Below are 16,993 nucleotides of genomic sequence, written 5' to 3' on the forward strand. Positions count from 1 at the left end.
TACCCACACTTTTGTCTGACTTGGCTACAAATCGGGGGTGTGGGGGGGCTCCCGCAGTCTCCTCAGGTACGATAATTTGCTATCATCATTCACAGAACTCAAGGAAACATGTTTACGAGTTTATTTTAAAGGCTATAGTAAAAGATGAACAGCTGGATGATGAAGTACATAGGACCACGTCCAGAATGATCATGACCACAGGAACTTCAGTTCTTGTGGGGTTGGGGTGTGCCACTCTCCCGGTAAATGGATTATTTCACCAATTTGGAAGCTCTCCAAACCTGTAGTTCAGGGATTTTTATGGAGGTGTCATTATGTCGTTATGTAGACGTGATGGGCTATTAACTCAGTGTCCAGCCCCTCTCTCCTCCCTGGAGGATAGGAGGTGGAGCTGAAAGTTCCAAGCTTCTAATCATGGCTTGGTCTTTCTGGTGACCAGCCTCCACCCTGAAGCTCCACCAAGAGTAGCCTCATTAGAACAAAAGACGCTTCCATCAAGAAATTCCAAGGGATTTAGGAGCCCTGTGTAAGATGCTTCTGCCACCCCCTCACTCAGGTAATTACTAGGGTTTTGGAAACTCTGTGTCAGGAACTAGGGTCAAAGACCAAATATCAGAACAAAAGATATTCCTGGCACCCCTGTCACTCAGAAAGTTACGAGGGTTTTAGAGCTCTGTGTCAGTAATCAGAGGCAGAGTCCTATAAATATGTACTTCGTATTATGTCACACCATGTTTGCGGGGTTTAGAATACTTGTTGACTATGATTGCTTTTTTATCTGAATCTGCTTTTTCTACCCCACTATTACAGTAACATCTGCATTTGGGGACTAATAAAACTATAACAAAGTATAGAAATGCGAACTCTGTTTTTTTCTTTTAAAATTATTTAAAATTTAAAAATCATGATAAAATATACATATAACATAAAATCTCCCATTTTAACCATTTTTAAGTGTACAGATCGGTGGCATTAAGTACATTCACATCGTTAATGCAACCATCATCACCATCCATCCATAGAACTTTTTTCATTTGCAAAGCTATTCCCATTAGATAGTAACTTCCCAATCCCCTGCCCTTAACCCCAGTTAACCACCATTCTGCTTTCTGTTTCTGAATTTGACTACTCTGCCTACCTCATATGAGTGAAATCATACAGTATCTATCCTTTTATGACTGGCTTATTTCACTTAGTATAGTGTCTTCAAGGTTCATCCATGTTGTGTGATGTGTCAGAATTTCCTTCCCATTTAAGGCTGAATAATATTTCAATGTGCGTATATACTATATTCTGTTTATCAGTTCATCTGTCAGTTGACGCTTGGGTTGCTTCCACCGTTTGGCTATCATGAATAGTATCTTTGAGACCCTGTATTTAATTCTTTTGTGTATAAACCCAGAAGTGGAATTGTTGAGTCATATTGTAATACTATTTTTAATTTTTTGAGGAACCACCATAGTGTTTTTCATATTGGCCACCCCATTTAATATTTTTACTAGCAGTGCACAGGGTTCTAATTTCTCTACATCCTTGCCAACACTTATGTTTTGGTTTTTTGCTAATAACCATCTTAATGAGTGTGCGGTAGTATCTGTTTATGGTTTTTATTTTCATTTCCATAATGATTAGTGATATTGAGCATATTTTCATGTACTTATTGGCCATTTGTGTATCTTCTTTGGAGAAATGTCTGTTCAAGTCCTTTGCCCATTTTTGAATTGGGCTTTTTGTTTTGGGTGGTTGTTGAGTTTTAGGAATTCTCTATGTATTGGATATTAATCTAATTCTCTTTATCTGGATATTAATTCCCAGATAATTAAACAATTATAATGAATTAATTTATAATTCTGTAGCATATATTTCATTTTCCTCTTAGACTTCAATATTGTATATTTTGGGGGGTGATGAGGGAGTGTGTTTTTATTTTTCTAAAAACAGATTTATTGACATATGATTGACAGACAAAGCACTGAATATATTTGAAATATGCAACATGGTAAGTTTTGACATATGTATACATCTGTGAACCCATTGCCACAATTAAGATAGTGAACATATCCATCACCTCCCAGAATTTCTTCCTGTCCCTTTGTAATTCCTTCCCTCACCCCTTTCTGACCTTCCCCTTTTTCTGACAAATACTGATAACGCTTTCTGTCACTATAAATTAGTATATTTTCTAAAGTGTTAAAAAATGGAATCTGTAATATGTACTTTTGGGAGGGGGCTGGCTTTTTTCACTCAGCATAATTATTTTGAGATTCATCCATGTTGTTGCATGTATCCTTATTTCATTCTTTTTTATTGCTGATTGGTATTCTCTGGAATGGTGTAGCAATCTGGGTTCAGTCAGGAGACGGAAACCATATAATAGGTTAAGTAGGGAAAGTTTAATATCAAGAATTATTAACTATGACAAAAGAGTTAACTATAAGATATAAGGAAGCTTTATACGGTACTGTAGAGCTTTGGAAGGGTACCCAAGGAGGACAGATTTGGAAGAGGTTAAGACCTCAGTGGAGAAGATGTGGTTCAGTCTCCTGGGCAGCAGATAAGTTCATGTTTTTATAGGCCAGAGGTGGTCCAAACTTGCCAGATGAGCAATAGGCAACTCATTGGAGTGCAAGAGGAGAGCAGGGGATCAGCAGCTGGCGGAATGGGTGTGTAGTGGGAGTCCAGGTGCCAGCAGGGGCAGGAAACTTCTGGAGTGTGTGCACTGCCTTGGGGGCTTACAGGAGAGACAGTTTGGTGTGTATCCATCTGGGCCACAGACAACTATGTTCAGTCTCAGTGCGGGTTTGTAGAGGGAGTATGGTGCTGGCAAGAGACCTTCAGAGTGCTTAGGGGCTCTGGCTTCCTTGTCAAGAGGGATGTTGACACCTTATTATGCCAGGCTGAGGCTTCAAGGTCACAGAAGGATTGTTTTCTCTGCAGGTGGCTCGGATAGCACTCTACTGGAAGCCTCATACCGACACCTAACATTCTTTCCCCCTCGAGTCCTTTCGGTAAACTGCTGGAGAGCCTCTTTTGCTTCAGTGTCTCTTGAGTGCCCTCTACTGAGAGAGCTGAACATGGGGCATGTTGAAAGAGGAATACTGAAAGGAATTTTCTTGTTTATCATACAGCATGTATCGATGGATGCATTCAGAGCTGAGGTGGCAATAAATTGATAAGTGACACATATGGATATATCACAGTTTGTCTATCCATTCATCTGTTGATGGACATTTTGGGTTCTTTCTAGTTACTGACTCTTACAAGTAAAGCTGCGATGAACATTAATATACATATTTTCATTTTTCTTAGGTAAATACCTAAGTGTGAAATGACTAGATCGTACAGTAGGTGTGTGTATAACTTTTAAGGAAATTGACAAATAGTTTTCCAAAGTAGGTTTACCATTTTTTTGTTTTTTGGTTTTTTTTGCTGGCGGTGTATGAGAGTTCCTCTGTATCTTACCAACATTTGGTATAGTCATTCTTTTAAAGTTTAGCCATTCTAACTGGTGTGTGGTGGTTTCTCCTTGTGGTTTTAATTTGCATTTCTCTAATGACTAATGATATTGAACATCAGTTCATGTGTTTATTTACCATTTGTAGATTTTCTTTGGTAAGATGTTCAAATCTTTTACCCATTATTTTAATTGGGTTGTTTTCTCATTATTGAGTTTTGAGCACTCTTTATATAGTCTTGATTCTATGCTTTGCAGAAGTTTTATCCTGGATTGTGGCTTGTCTTTTCATTCTCTTAACAGTACCTTTTGAGGAACACACATTTTTAATTTTGATGAAGTCCAGGCAATCAGCTTATTCCTATATGGATTATGATTTTGCTTTTGTATCTAAGATATATTTGCCTAATCCAAGGTTATAAAGATTTTCTACAAGGTTATCTTCTGGAAGTTTTATGGTTTTAGGTTTTATGTTTAGTTCTATGATTCATTTTGAATTGTTTTTTAAAATATAGAACAAAAACTGGATGGAGGTTTATGTTTTTGCATAGTGATATCCAGTTGTTACCAGCACCATTTGTTGAAAAGGCTGTCCTTTTGATATTTGTCAAAAATTAGTTCATCATGTATGTGTGAGTTTATTTCAGACTACCTGATTTTTTTCCACTGATCTCTTTGTTTATCTCAGTGCCAGTACTGTTTTGATTGCTGTGGCTTTATAAGAAGTCATGAAGCCAGGTCATGCTACCCATCTAACTTTGTTCTTCTTTTTCAGCCAAAATATTGGCCATTGTTCTGGTTGTCAATTTATTGGCTCTCAGCTCCAGATTGATCCTTTTTGTCTGCTCTGTGAAAATGTATCAGATCCTTTAAATATTTTTCTTTTGCCAACTGGCACAGTGTTAAGCTTTGTCAATAGAGAGTGCTGGAAAGACATTGCAGAAGGAAAGAGTTTTGCTTCTTGTTTCCTGTGTGCTTGCTTCGTGGACTCCAGCAGCATGTTCATCTTCTCTAGTGTCTAGCTTTCCCATTGTACATCCCCTGAGCATGTGTGGCTTTACCAGCGCTACTAGGCTCCTGCAGTGCACAGAGGGCAGTGAACTTAGCAGCCGGCAGCCCAGAGCTAGCAGCTTCTCTTTGTATCTCTCCCTCATGTGGTTTGTAGCACAGTGCCTTGGTGGGACACTTCCAGGTGAGCAGCTTTTCATAGCTCCCTGACAGCTGGAATTCTGGCAAGTTCCATAGGCAGATGGAACAAGTTCTGCTGGCATGGCACCAGAGCACCTTCTCTACCATTCAGTGAGATAGGCCTGTGCCCTCTCCAGCAAGGTCTGGATGTCAGCCCAGGAATGACTGGGGAGGAGTAGGGAGAGGTTCTTGCTCAGGCACTCTGTCTCAGACCTGGTATTGGCTGTCTTGTATTCTTTAGATTCTCTTTACTTCTCACTAGTTAACTGTTGTTACTTCAACCTCCTGTTACAGTTAATGATTCTGTATACTTAACTTTTGCTTTTCATATTTCTGTGTGGCTTCTCTCCTGATTGGATCCACAGTGATGCAACTCTTCTAGGTCCTTTACACTTCCATATGAATTTTAGAAGCAATTTGTAAATGTCTATTTTAAAAAGCCTACTGGGATTTTTATTGAATCTATAGATAAATTTCGGCAGAATTGAAACCTTAACAGTATTGAGACTTTTAACCCATGAATAAGGCTATCTCCATTTATTTAGATTTTTAATTTCTTTCAGCAATGTTTTGTGGTTTCAGTGTGCAGATATTTTCAGTATTTTGCCAGATTTATTCCTAAGTATGTTATATTTTTTCTGCTTTTATAAACGGTATTTAAAAAAATTCCAATTCCATTTGTTCATTGCTAACATATAAAAGTGCAATTTATTTTTGTATATTGGCCTTGAATTCTGAAACCTTGTTAACTTTTCAGTTCTAGTATTTTTTTTGTAGATTCCACTGGATTTTCTACGTAGACAGTCATATCTTCTGTGAATGAAGAGTTTCATTTCTTTTATTCCAAAATGGATGCTTTTTATTTCTTTCCTTTTTTTTGGCTGACTTCACTGCCTGGACCCTCTAGTATAATGTTGAATAGAACTGGTGAGAGTGGTCATCCTGGTCTTGCTTCTAATCTTAGGGGGAAAGTATCTTTTCTTTCACAATTAAGTATGATGTTACTTACAGATTTTTCCTAGACCCTTTATTAGATTGATTAATTTCCTTTCTATTCCTAGTTCGCAGAGATTTCAAATCAGGAATGGATGTTGAATTTTGTCAAATGCTTTTTTTTGTGTGTCTGTTGAGAAGAGAATTACCATCTATTTATGTTCCAACCCTAGCTAATGCAAGTGTCTGTCGTCGTGCACAATTTTGTATTGACAATTTTTTCCCCAAAAAACACCTCCTTTGTAAAAGCAATTATTTTGCAGGTGTAATACTTGGGTTTTAAAAAGTATTTTATTTTCAAATATTATTTCTTTTTTTATTATTCAAACAGAAAGTCACAAAAATTACAATCATCCTCATCAGTTCACTCAGTCCCATGTAATTAATTTTTTTATCTTGATCTTTTGTTAGCACTTTTATGAATTCACCAGTTTTCCATTAGAGTTCTGAAAATGCTTATTCATTCAGTTCAGCAGTATAGTCAGTTACCAGAAACCTGTACTTGTCAGAGTCTTTTCTGTGAATTCCTTGAAGATGAAAGAAACCCTTTTATAGGAGCATATTTGCAGAAGCATCAGAGTACACCCAGAACTATCTGTAAATGACAAAAGACTTAAAAATGACCACGGTTAAAGATTTGAGGAAAGGTCATAATAATGCAATTGACAAAGAAATTTATTTCTGAGGTATACATTTTAAAGTAATAACTAGAATTATGGCTTATAACATTATACCAGAACATATAAGATTTTTAGAAATTTCATGTAATGTCTGAAACATTTATATTAACTTGTTTCCATACACATAACCCAAAGAACGTTTAGTATTAGTTGTTTGTTTGTTTGTTTGTTTATACTGCAGGTTCTTATTAGTCATCAATTTTATACACATCAGTGTATACATATCAATCCCAATCACCCAATTCAGCACACCACCATCCCCACCCCACCGTGGTTTTCCCCCCTTGGTGTCCATATGTTTGCTCTCTACATCTGGGTCTCAAATTCTGCCCTGCAAACAGGTTCATCTGTACCATTTTTCTAGGTTCCACATACATGCGTTAACATACGACATTTGTTTTTCTCTTTCTGACTTCATTCTGTATGACAGTCTCTAGATCCATCCACGTCTCGACAAATGACTCAATTTCATTCCTTTTTATGGCTGAGTAATATTCCATTCTGTATATGTACCAAAACTTCTTTATCCATTCGTCTGTCGATGGGCATTTAGGTTGCTTCCATTACCTGGCTGTAGTAAATGGAGCTGCAATGAACATTGGGGTGCATGTGTCTTTTTGAATTATGGTTTTCTCTGGGTATATGCCTAGTAGTGGGATTGCTGGATCATATGGTAATTCAGTTTTTACTTTTTTAAGGAACCTCCATACTGTTCTCCATAGTGGCTGTGTCAATTTACATTCCCACCAACAGTGCAAGAGGGTTCCCTTTTCTCTGCACCCTCTCCAGTATTCGTTGTTTGTAGATTTTCTGATGATGCCCATTCTGACTGGTGTGAGGTAATACCTCACTGTAGTTTTGATTTGCATTTCTCTAATAATTAGTGATGTTGAGCAGCTTTTCATGTGCTTCTTGGCCATCTGTATGTCTTCTTTGGAGAAATGTCTATTTAGCTCTTCTGCCCATTTTTGGATTGGGTTGTTTGTTTCTGTAATATTGAGCTGCATGAGCTGTTTATACAGTTTGAAGATTAATCCTTTGTCTGTTGATTCATTGGCAAGTATTTTCTCCCATTCTGAGGGTTGTCTTTTCGTCTTGTTTATGGTTTCCTTTGCTACGCAAAAGCTTTTAGGTTTCATTGGGTCCCATTTGTTTATTTTCGTTTTTATTTCCATTACTCTAGGAGGTGGATTAAAAAAGATCTTGCTGTGATTTATGTCAAAGAGTTTTCTTCCTATGTTTTCCTCTAAGAGTTTTATAGTGCCTGGTCTTACATTTAGGTCTCTAATCCATTTTAAGTTTATTTTTGTGTATGGTGTTAGAGAGTGTTCTAATTTCATTCTTTTACATGTAGCTGTCCAGTTTTCCCAGCACCACTTATTGAAGTGACTATCTTTTCTCCATTGTATATCTTTGCCTCCTTTGTCATAGATAAGTTGAGCATAGTGCGTGGGTTTAACTGGGCCTTCTATCTTGTTCCATTGATCTATGTTTCTGTTTTTGTGCCAGTACCATATTGTCTTGATTACTGTAGCTTTGTAGGATAGTCTGAAGTCAGGGAGTCTGATTCCTCCAGCTCTGTTTCTTTTCCCTCAAGACTGCTTTGGCTATTTGGGGTCTTTTGTGTCTCCAAACACATTTTAAGATTTTTTGTTCTAGTCCTGTAAAAAATGCCATTGGTAATTTGATGGGGACTGCATTGAATCTGTAGATTGCTTTGGGTAGTATAGTCATTTTCACAATATTGATTCTTCCAATCCAAGAACATGGTATATCTCTCCATCTTTTGGTATCATCTTTAATTTGTTTCATCAGTGTTTTAGTTTTCTGCATATAGGTCTTTTATCTCCCTAGGTAGGTTTATTCCTAGATATTTTATTCTTTTTGTTACAATGGTAAATGGGATTGTTTCCATAATTTCTCTTTCAGATTTTTCATCATTAGTGTATAGGAATGTGAGAGGTTTCTGTGCGTTAATTTTGTATCCTGCAACTTTACCAGAGTATTGATTAGCTCTAGTAGTTTTCTGGTGGCATTTTGAGGATTCTTTATGTATAGTATCATGTCATCTGCAAACAGTGACAGTTTTACTTCTCCTTTTCCAATTTGTATTCCTTTTATTTCTTTTTCTTCTCTGATTGCCATGGCTAGGACTTCCAAAACTATGTTGAATAATAGTGGTGCGCGTGGACATCCTTTTCTTTTTCCTGATTTTAGAGGAAATGCCTTCAGTTTTTCACCATTGAGAATGATGTTGACTGTGGGTTTGTCATATATGGCCTGTATTACGCTGGGTAGGTTCCCTCTATGCCCACTTTCTGGAGAGTTTTTATCATAAATGGGTGTTGAATTTTGTCAAAAGCTTTTGCCTTATCCTTCTGTAATGATTCTAATAGAAGTCAAATGAGATCATTTTTAATAGCTAGTTTGCAAACTCTGGTAGGTGCGTTTCAGGGAGCTCTGTTTGTGACTGAATGGATTAGCTATTCTCTTTTATCTTAATGCATTACTGGTTTCTAGGAGCTGGTACTTAACACTTCATTTTTGAGTTTGGTGACTTGTCTGCTTCATGTGATTTCTTTGCCTTTATGAGGTACTTTTTGACTACAAGTGTGTACAATCTCCTATAAATATAATCTATGCCTTGAAATTAAATTATTCTTGTCCTCTTTGAATATGCAAATCCTCTTATTATCTGTGAGTTTGCCTCTTGCTTTGTGGCTCCCTGTGTTCTTCCTGTAATGCTTGCTTACCTTTCAGTTTAAGTACAAGCATCCATGGAAGACATTGGCCTCTTTAGACTTTAGGAAAATATCATTGTTTAGCCATCATATTTAGGATTATTGGGGCATTTCTTCCTACCTTTTCAGAATATAGAAAGAGAAGTGAGTTTCCTATTCTTTCCTGATCAAGCTCACCACAAATCTTGTACTTTTCAAACCAGCTTGAAAGAAAAAAAATATGAAGATTAGTACATCTGCTGTTTCTACATGGATATGCTTACCATAACTATGGAAAATCTATTTGATATACTGTGAAGCTTTCAGGGTAAATGTGTCAGATGTAATCAGTATTTTAGTATTACCATGTGTACTTAAGTACTTTTCCATAACTTATGAGAAAGTTATTTTTTTTGTTCTGCATAAGATCACAAAAATTTCAGTAATGTGACTTTCTCTTTTTGATATTCAGAGGAAGTTAGAGAACAGATTTATCTACATCTAAATAGTAAGTCACTGGCAAAAACCTTTCCTTCGTAATATATTACTTTGCTCCTTAAACGACATTCTCCTCCACTTGTAACATTTGATAATATCAATATAAAGCAAATGTTCACTACTTTAGCTTTCTTTAATTTTCTGGGAAGTATCTTTTTTAGTCTCCCTATCTTTAAATGTTGGGAACTCTGAAACACATCCTTTTTTATTTCTTCTCAAGAAAGTATCTTCATTTACTCTTGATGTTTTTCTAGAAATTCCTGTTACCCACAGACAGAAATAAAAACATGCTATGTAAAATCTCAGCTGTTTAGGACATTTTTAAAATTAACAAATCAGTTATTTAGAAAGTTCCATAAATTTGTGATTTTTTTTTTATTACTTTCCCCCCAGCTTTATTTAGGTATAATTGGCAAATAAAATCATAAAATATTTAAAGCGTACATACATCATGGTGAGTTGATCTATGTATACATTATGAAAGGATTCCCACCATCTAGTTAATTCACACATCTATCACCTCACCTATTTATCTATTTATCTTTTTTTGTATGTGTGTGAGAGAACATTTAAGTTCTCTCTTAGCAAATTACAGTTATACAATACAGTGTTATCAATGATAGTAACCATGTTTTACATTAGATCCTCAGACTTTATCTTTTTTTTTTTTTTTTTTTTTTTTGCGTTACGCGGCCTCTCACTGCTGTGGCCTCTCCCGTTGCGGAGCACAGGCTCTGACGCGCAGGCTCAGCGACCATGGCTCAGGGCCCAGCCGCTCCGCGGCATATGGGATCTTCCCGGACCGGGGCACGAACCACGTGTCCCCTGCATCGCAGGCAGACTCTCGACCACTGCGCCACCAGGGAAGAGCCCAGACTTTATCTTATAGTTGAAAGTTCGTACCCTTGTACCAGGCCTCTCTCTACCCCCTTTCCCCCATTTCCCAGTCCCTCACAAGCACTTTTCTACTCTTTTTTTTATGAGTTTGACTTTTATTTTATTTTATTTTTTTTTTAGATTCCCCATAGAAGTTATACCATGTGGTATTTGCCTTTCTCTGGCTTATTTCACTTAGTATAATGCCCTTAAGGCCCATCCATGTTGTTGCAAATGGCAGAATTTCTTTCTTTCTCATGACTGAATAATATTGCACTGTGTATATATATACCACATCTTCATTATTCATTCTGAAGATGGACATTTAGGTTGTTTCTATATCTTGGCTATTGTGAATAGTGCTACAATGAACACGAGGGTTTAGATTATCTCTTGGAGGCCTCTGTTTTCATTTTTTCTGGATATATGCTTAGAAGTGGGCTGCTGGATCATATGGTAGTTCTATTTTTAATATTTTGTGGAACGTCCCATCCTGCTTTTGATAGTAGCTGCAATTACAATGCTGCCAAGCAATGCTGCCAGCAGTGAACAAGAGTTCCCTTTTCTCCACATCCTCACCAACACTTGGTATCACTTGTCTTTTTGATAATAGTCATTCTAACAGGTATGAGGTGATACGTCTTGTCACCAGACCTATATGCTCTAGGGGTGTCCCTATGTGGGTTGCATGGGTCCCTCTGTTGTGATGGTCTGACTAAGTAAGTAGTCTGGTAGGCTTGGTTGCCCCCCTCATTCTGTCCAAGGGCTGGTTCTGGCCTGTTGGTAGGTGGGCAGAGTCCTGGCACAAGCAGGCTATGGTTCTGTGGTTGTTTTGGGGCTAGTGTCCATCTGCTAGTTGGTGAGTGCTAGTCCCTGAGGCTAGAGCACAGTGCATTGTGGGGCTGGTGCCTACCCCCTGGTAGGCAGAGCTGAGTCCTGGGGTTTATGGCTAAAGGTCCTGGGAAGGGGGATTGGGGGGGATGGGGGGTGTCCCAGGTCTATGCCTGTGCACTGGCATGTGCGGTCAGGTCCAGGCCCTCTGGTGGGCAGGGTCTTATCCAGGGCTCAGGGATCTTAAGGCAGCCTGCCTGCTGGTGGATGGAATGTGTTTACTCCCAGTTAGTTGCTTGGCCTGAGGTGTCCCAATACTGGTGCCTACAGGTTTGTCAGCAGGGGCAGGGCTGGGTCCTGAGGCTGATAAGCCAGAGGGAGGATTCCAAAATGATGCTTGCCAGCACCAGTGTCCACGTGGTAGAAGGAGCTCTCCAAAATGTCTGTCTTCAGTGTCTGTGTCCCCAGTGTCTGCTCCAGTTGCCTCCTTCCTTTTTGGGAGACTCTCCAAGATCAACAACAGGTAGGTCTGATGCAGACTCCTTTCAAATTACTGCTTCTTCCCTGGCTGCCCTGGGTCCCTGAGCATGTGGGGTTTTGTATGTGCCCTTTAAGACTCTCTTTTTCCCACAGCCATCTGGGTCTCCAGAAAGTAAGCCCTGCTGGCCTTCAAAACTGAACGTTCTGGAGGCTCATATTCCTGGCACAGGACCCCTGGGCTGGGGATCCTGAAGTGGGGCTTAGACCCCTTGCTTCTTGGGGAGAACCTCTGCAATTGTAATTTTTCTCCTGTTTCTGGGCCACCCACCTGTGGGTATGGGTCTTGACTGTAGCATGACATCACCCACTCCTTATCTTGTTGTGGTTCCTTCTTTATGTCTTTACTTGTAGAAGATCTTTTCTGGTAGTTCTGGTCTTTTTCAGTGTTCTGTAAATAGTTATAATTTTGGTGTGCCCATGAGAGGAGGTAAACTCAGGGTCTTTCTACTCCACCCTCTTGGGAACTCTCCCCAAACTCATTAAGCTTTTACTTACCTGGAAAACCCTTTATCTCTTGTTCAACTTTGAAGGACAGCTTTGCTGAGGAGAGTATTCTTGGTTGGTAGTTTTTTTCTTTCAGCACTTTGAATATATTATTCCACTTCCTTCTGTCCTTTAAAAAATTTTCAGATTTTGCTGAAAAAAACTGCTGAACATCCTTTTGAGGTTTTCTTTTACTTAGCATGTGGTTTTTCTCTTGCTGCTCTTAGATTCTGTCCTTGTCTTTACCTTTTGATAATTTAATTATAATGTATCTCAGCTTAGATTCATCTTATTTAAAACACTGTAGACTTCCTGTATCTGAGTGTCTGTTTCTTTCCCTAGGTTAGGGAAGTTTTCAGCCATTTTTCCTTCAAAGAAGGCTTCTGCCTCTTTTTCTTCTCCTGGGACTCCTACAATGTGTGTATTGGTCAGCTTGACAATATTCCATAATTCCCTTAAACTATACTCATTCTTTTTCATTGTTTTTTTTTCTCTTTGCTTCTCTGATTGGATGAAGTTCACTAACCTGTTTTCAAGTTTGCTGATCTTCTCTTTAGCTTGATTTAATGCTGTTGAACCCCTCTGTTGAGTTTTTCCATTCACTTATTGTGTTGTTCAGCTGTGTGATTTCTGTTTGGTACTCTCTTTTATATATATATATATATATATATATATATATATATTTTTTTTTTTTTTTTTTTTGCGATACGCTGGCCTCTCCTGTTGCGGAGCACAGGGTCCGGACGCGCAGGCTCAGCAGCCATGGCTCATGGGCCCAGCCGCTCCACGGCATGTGGGATCTTCCCAGACCGGGGCACGAACCCGTGTCCCCTGCATTGGCAGGTGGACTCTCAGCCACTGCGCCACCAGAGAAGCCCCTCTCTTATATTTTTTATCTCTTTGTTGTAATTCTTACTTTGTTCATGTGTTATTCTCATCTATGGTGAGCATCTTTATGACCATTATTTTTAACTCTATCAGGTTAATCACTTATCTCCATTTTTATAAGCTTTGTTTCTGGAGTTTTGTCTTGTTCTTTTGTTTGGGACATATTCCTCTTTTTCTTTATTTTCCTTGACTTTCTGTGTTGGTTTCTGTACATTAGATAGATAGCCACCTCTCCTAGACTTGACGGAATGGCCTCATGTATTATAGATGATGAGTCTTTTCATTCAGTTCAGCTGTAGCTCTTGGTTTTCTCTCAAACCTTTGTGATTGTCCAAGGCACCTTCTTCATGGCTTCCTGTAGTTGGACGTATGACAAGACCTGTCAAGTGTCCCAGAAGGGAAGACCAGTTAGCACCTCTGTGCAGGCTAATTGGAAGCTAGACCCTAAAGTGGCAGCTTTTAAAGTATGCAAGTAGATGTCTTTCAGGTAAAGACTGGGTTCTTCTGTCTTTTCCCTCTATGTTGGAGCCCTGGGGATTAGCCACTTAAGAACCATTTATTTGTTTACTAATGTCTGTGGGACCCGTGGACATAAGCCTGACTAGGTACCAGAGCCAGGCAATCGAGGGGTGCAACCCCCCGGGTAGCAGCCACAATAGTGAGGTGCCAGATGTGTACAAGCTCCTTTCATGGAGATATGCATGATTTGGAGTGATTACAGGGAGAATACAAGATAGTCTGCTTGCTTATGGTCTTCAGGGAGGATTGATGTCTCTTAGATGCATGCTAACTAGAAGCCTGACCCCCAGACAACAGCTTTTAAAGTAGGTAATTAGGTCTCTTTCAGGAAATGATTGGGAGATTGGTGTTTTGTCCCCTTCCCTCTGTGTCAGGCCCTGGGGAAGGGAGATAGCCAGTCACTAACTATTTCTTTGTTTGGTTACAATCCTGTTGAACCCGTGAACACAGGATAGGCTGGGTACCAGAACCAGCCTATGAAGGCGTGTGTCCTTTGGGCAGCTGCTGCAAAATCCAGGCACCAGATGTGTGCACTGGCGACCTGGAGTGGGGCAGAGGGAGAACATTTGATGCCCTCCCTGATCTCTGGAGAGGGATTGCAGTTGGCCCTTAGATATGTGTTAAATTAGAAACCTGACCTTCAGGCTGTTTCTGTCTGCTGCCTCTGCGCTGAGCCCTGGGGGGATAGCCACGCCTTAGAGGGCCCACCAAGAACTGTTTCTTTGTTTGCTCTAGCTTCTGGGTCTTCTGGGTGGCAAGCTCCATTGGCTTTCAGAGCTAGGTGTTTTGGGGGCCCATCCTTCCAGATGGAAGTCTTAAAGTTGGGGTGCTAGATGTTGGGTCTAAACTCTTTATTCTTTAGGGAGCAGCTAGTAGTTATGGATTCCCTCTCAACTGTATGTTGCTGTGCTGAGAGTGGGGTTTACAAAACAAATGTCTCAGTCTTTCCACCTGTTCCATGTAGGATTTTTCTCATTTCACTGTATGTGTAGTAGTCACTCCACTAGTTCTTGAATTTCCTTCAGAGAAACTTGTTGCGTGTTTGGCTGTAGATTCATTGTGTCTGTGGGAGGCAGTGAGTTTGGGAGCCTCTTATGTCGCCATCTTGGACCGGAATGACATTTGTGATTTTTAAATATTTGTCCCTTTGAATGAATAATTATTGAGAGAACTGAGATGCTGATCATATCTAAAATATAACACAAGAATGAGTCTACAATGTGTATAACTCCATTTGTGCTGGTGTATGATGTAACCTTTTTTTAAAATGTAAATACACTATTAGAGAATATATTTGGAATGATATCAAAAGGATTTGTTACTGAGCCCAAGCTGCTCTGCTCACTGCACGACAGGCCAGTAAATTGGGAGACAAGGTGTTGAGGCAAGGAATACAACTTTATTCGGAAAGCCGGCAGACTGAGAAGATGGTGGACTAGGGTCCCTAGATAAACCATCTTATAGGGGTCTGGATGCCAGTTTCTTTTATAGAATCACAGAGGGAAGTAAAGTAAAAAAGGCAGAATGGAGAGGGAAGTAAAGTAAAAAAGGCAGAATAGAGAGGGAGAGACAGGGAGGAGGTAAAGTAAAAAGGGCCATCACTCTTGCAAATCATCTTCTGGAATGGCCAGCCTCGGGGAGGGGATGTGTTAACTTCTTCTTTCTTGCAGCCGTCCACAGGTGGGCAGGGTTCCCTGAGGCAGGCCATTATGTATGATTATAATAACAAAAGCAATGAAAAGCAAAGGCTAAAGTCAAAGAAATAGATCCAACATGGAGTCAAAATTGGCTCTTCTCTGTTACAGATTCAATGTGTTGTTTATTGATATCATACATATTTCTGCTTTGGGTCATAGACTTGTTTCATAGGTATGCCAAATAGATGGCATGGCGAGGGAGGAGAAATATAAAATGTGAGTTTCTGCAGAAGTGCTAAAGGAAAGAAGTGCAGTGCATTTTCTAATGTATTTTTTTATGTTAAAACTCCAACATTCAAGGAAGCTGAGAAAGCTTCTTGCATTTATGTAACAATCCTTATCTATTAGTTGCAGAGCAAAAACAATAGAAATAGCCTTTAACTATGAAGAAATCCTCCTATCAAATTCTTCAGTTCATTAAACTACTTTTGGTTATTATTATTTTAAAAAAATGTAATTGGGCAGTTCCAAGAAAAGCTTCAGAACAGCTGTAATTACAGCTGCAGAGTAGTCAAAATAGGGGTTTTTAAAGGCTCCTCACTCCCCTTTCGCATCTCTTTCCCTCACCCCAAGTAACCCAAATTTAGTTGCAAAAGTTTTGGTAAACTCAGGATTCCTGAAAGTGGAGTGCCATGTGTTTAACTGCATGCGGATGTAATGATTATATGTGACTCTTTATTAAGGTTCCCAGAAACTTTTGTTTTCCTACTGCTCTGTGCACAGTTAAACGATTGTTGTCTGCTTGTTTCTGCATTGAATTTTATAGATGTATGAGCATTCCAAACACAGTTTAGTGATTTTTAACAAGGCCTAGGCATCTACTAAAAATACTTAGAGGGATAATAGGCTTTCAATTTAAATTTAAGATAATGTTGACATTATTACAGGTTGACTGGAAATACCTAAAAAAACCCTTATGTCTATGTTTTAAAAAAAATATTTCTTCAAATTTTACTGTAATAGGAAATTGCCTTTCACCTTGTCTAAGAACAAATTTGGTAAATTTCTTAATTTTTGGAGCAAGTTCTATTAGATTGAATCAGAAGTAAAATACACATCGATGTTAATGTTTCCCTCACTCTTCCTTCCTATAGTTTTATGATCTAAGGATGTGGATGTCATTCTAAGGTCTGGTTTTCAGTTCATCAGTTGGGAAACGGATATAAGGGTTATGAAGAACTGTGACTAAGAGCAAGGTTTAGGGCTAGTCTCCCTGTCCCAGTTAATTACCATCTCTTTTGTGGATGCTAGTCATGCTGAATATCCATCCTGGGCTATAATAACATAACTTGGATTTTGACCTAATTTTACAGTGTTATCTTCTCAGAAATTGTGGTGATTTGCCATTGAATCACACATAGGGAATCGAAAGAGTCTTCTGCCAAAGCTAACAATTCAACTCTTAAGGTAGAAAGGCAGCTGAAACATGCCTGTATGTGCATAGCACCACGTTCAAAGGGGTAAGGATACAAAGATATATAGTTCTTACCTTCAAGTACAGTAGATAGAAAAGGTGCAAATATGTTCATTAAAATAATAAATCAACTTCTAGAGGGTAAATAAACTTGGATTTAAATCCCCAGGCTCAGGAACTCTTTAGAACTTAGAAGAAATTCCAAATATCTA

General features: G+C 38.9%; 1 protein-coding gene across 6 annotated transcripts in view; it reads left to right on the forward strand.

Annotated features, from left to right (window-relative positions):
• Positions 1 to 16,993, forward strand: part of FUT8 (fucosyltransferase 8) — a 325,108-nt gene that overhangs the window by 94,173 nt on the left and 213,942 nt on the right. The gene's annotated exons all lie outside the window — the stretch shown is intronic.

Source organism: Phocoena sinus, chromosome 2 (assembly GCF_008692025.1).
Source record: "Phocoena sinus isolate mPhoSin1 chromosome 2, mPhoSin1.pri, whole genome shotgun sequence".
NCBI classification, from domain to species: Eukaryota; Metazoa; Chordata; class Mammalia; order Artiodactyla; family Phocoenidae; genus Phocoena; species Phocoena sinus.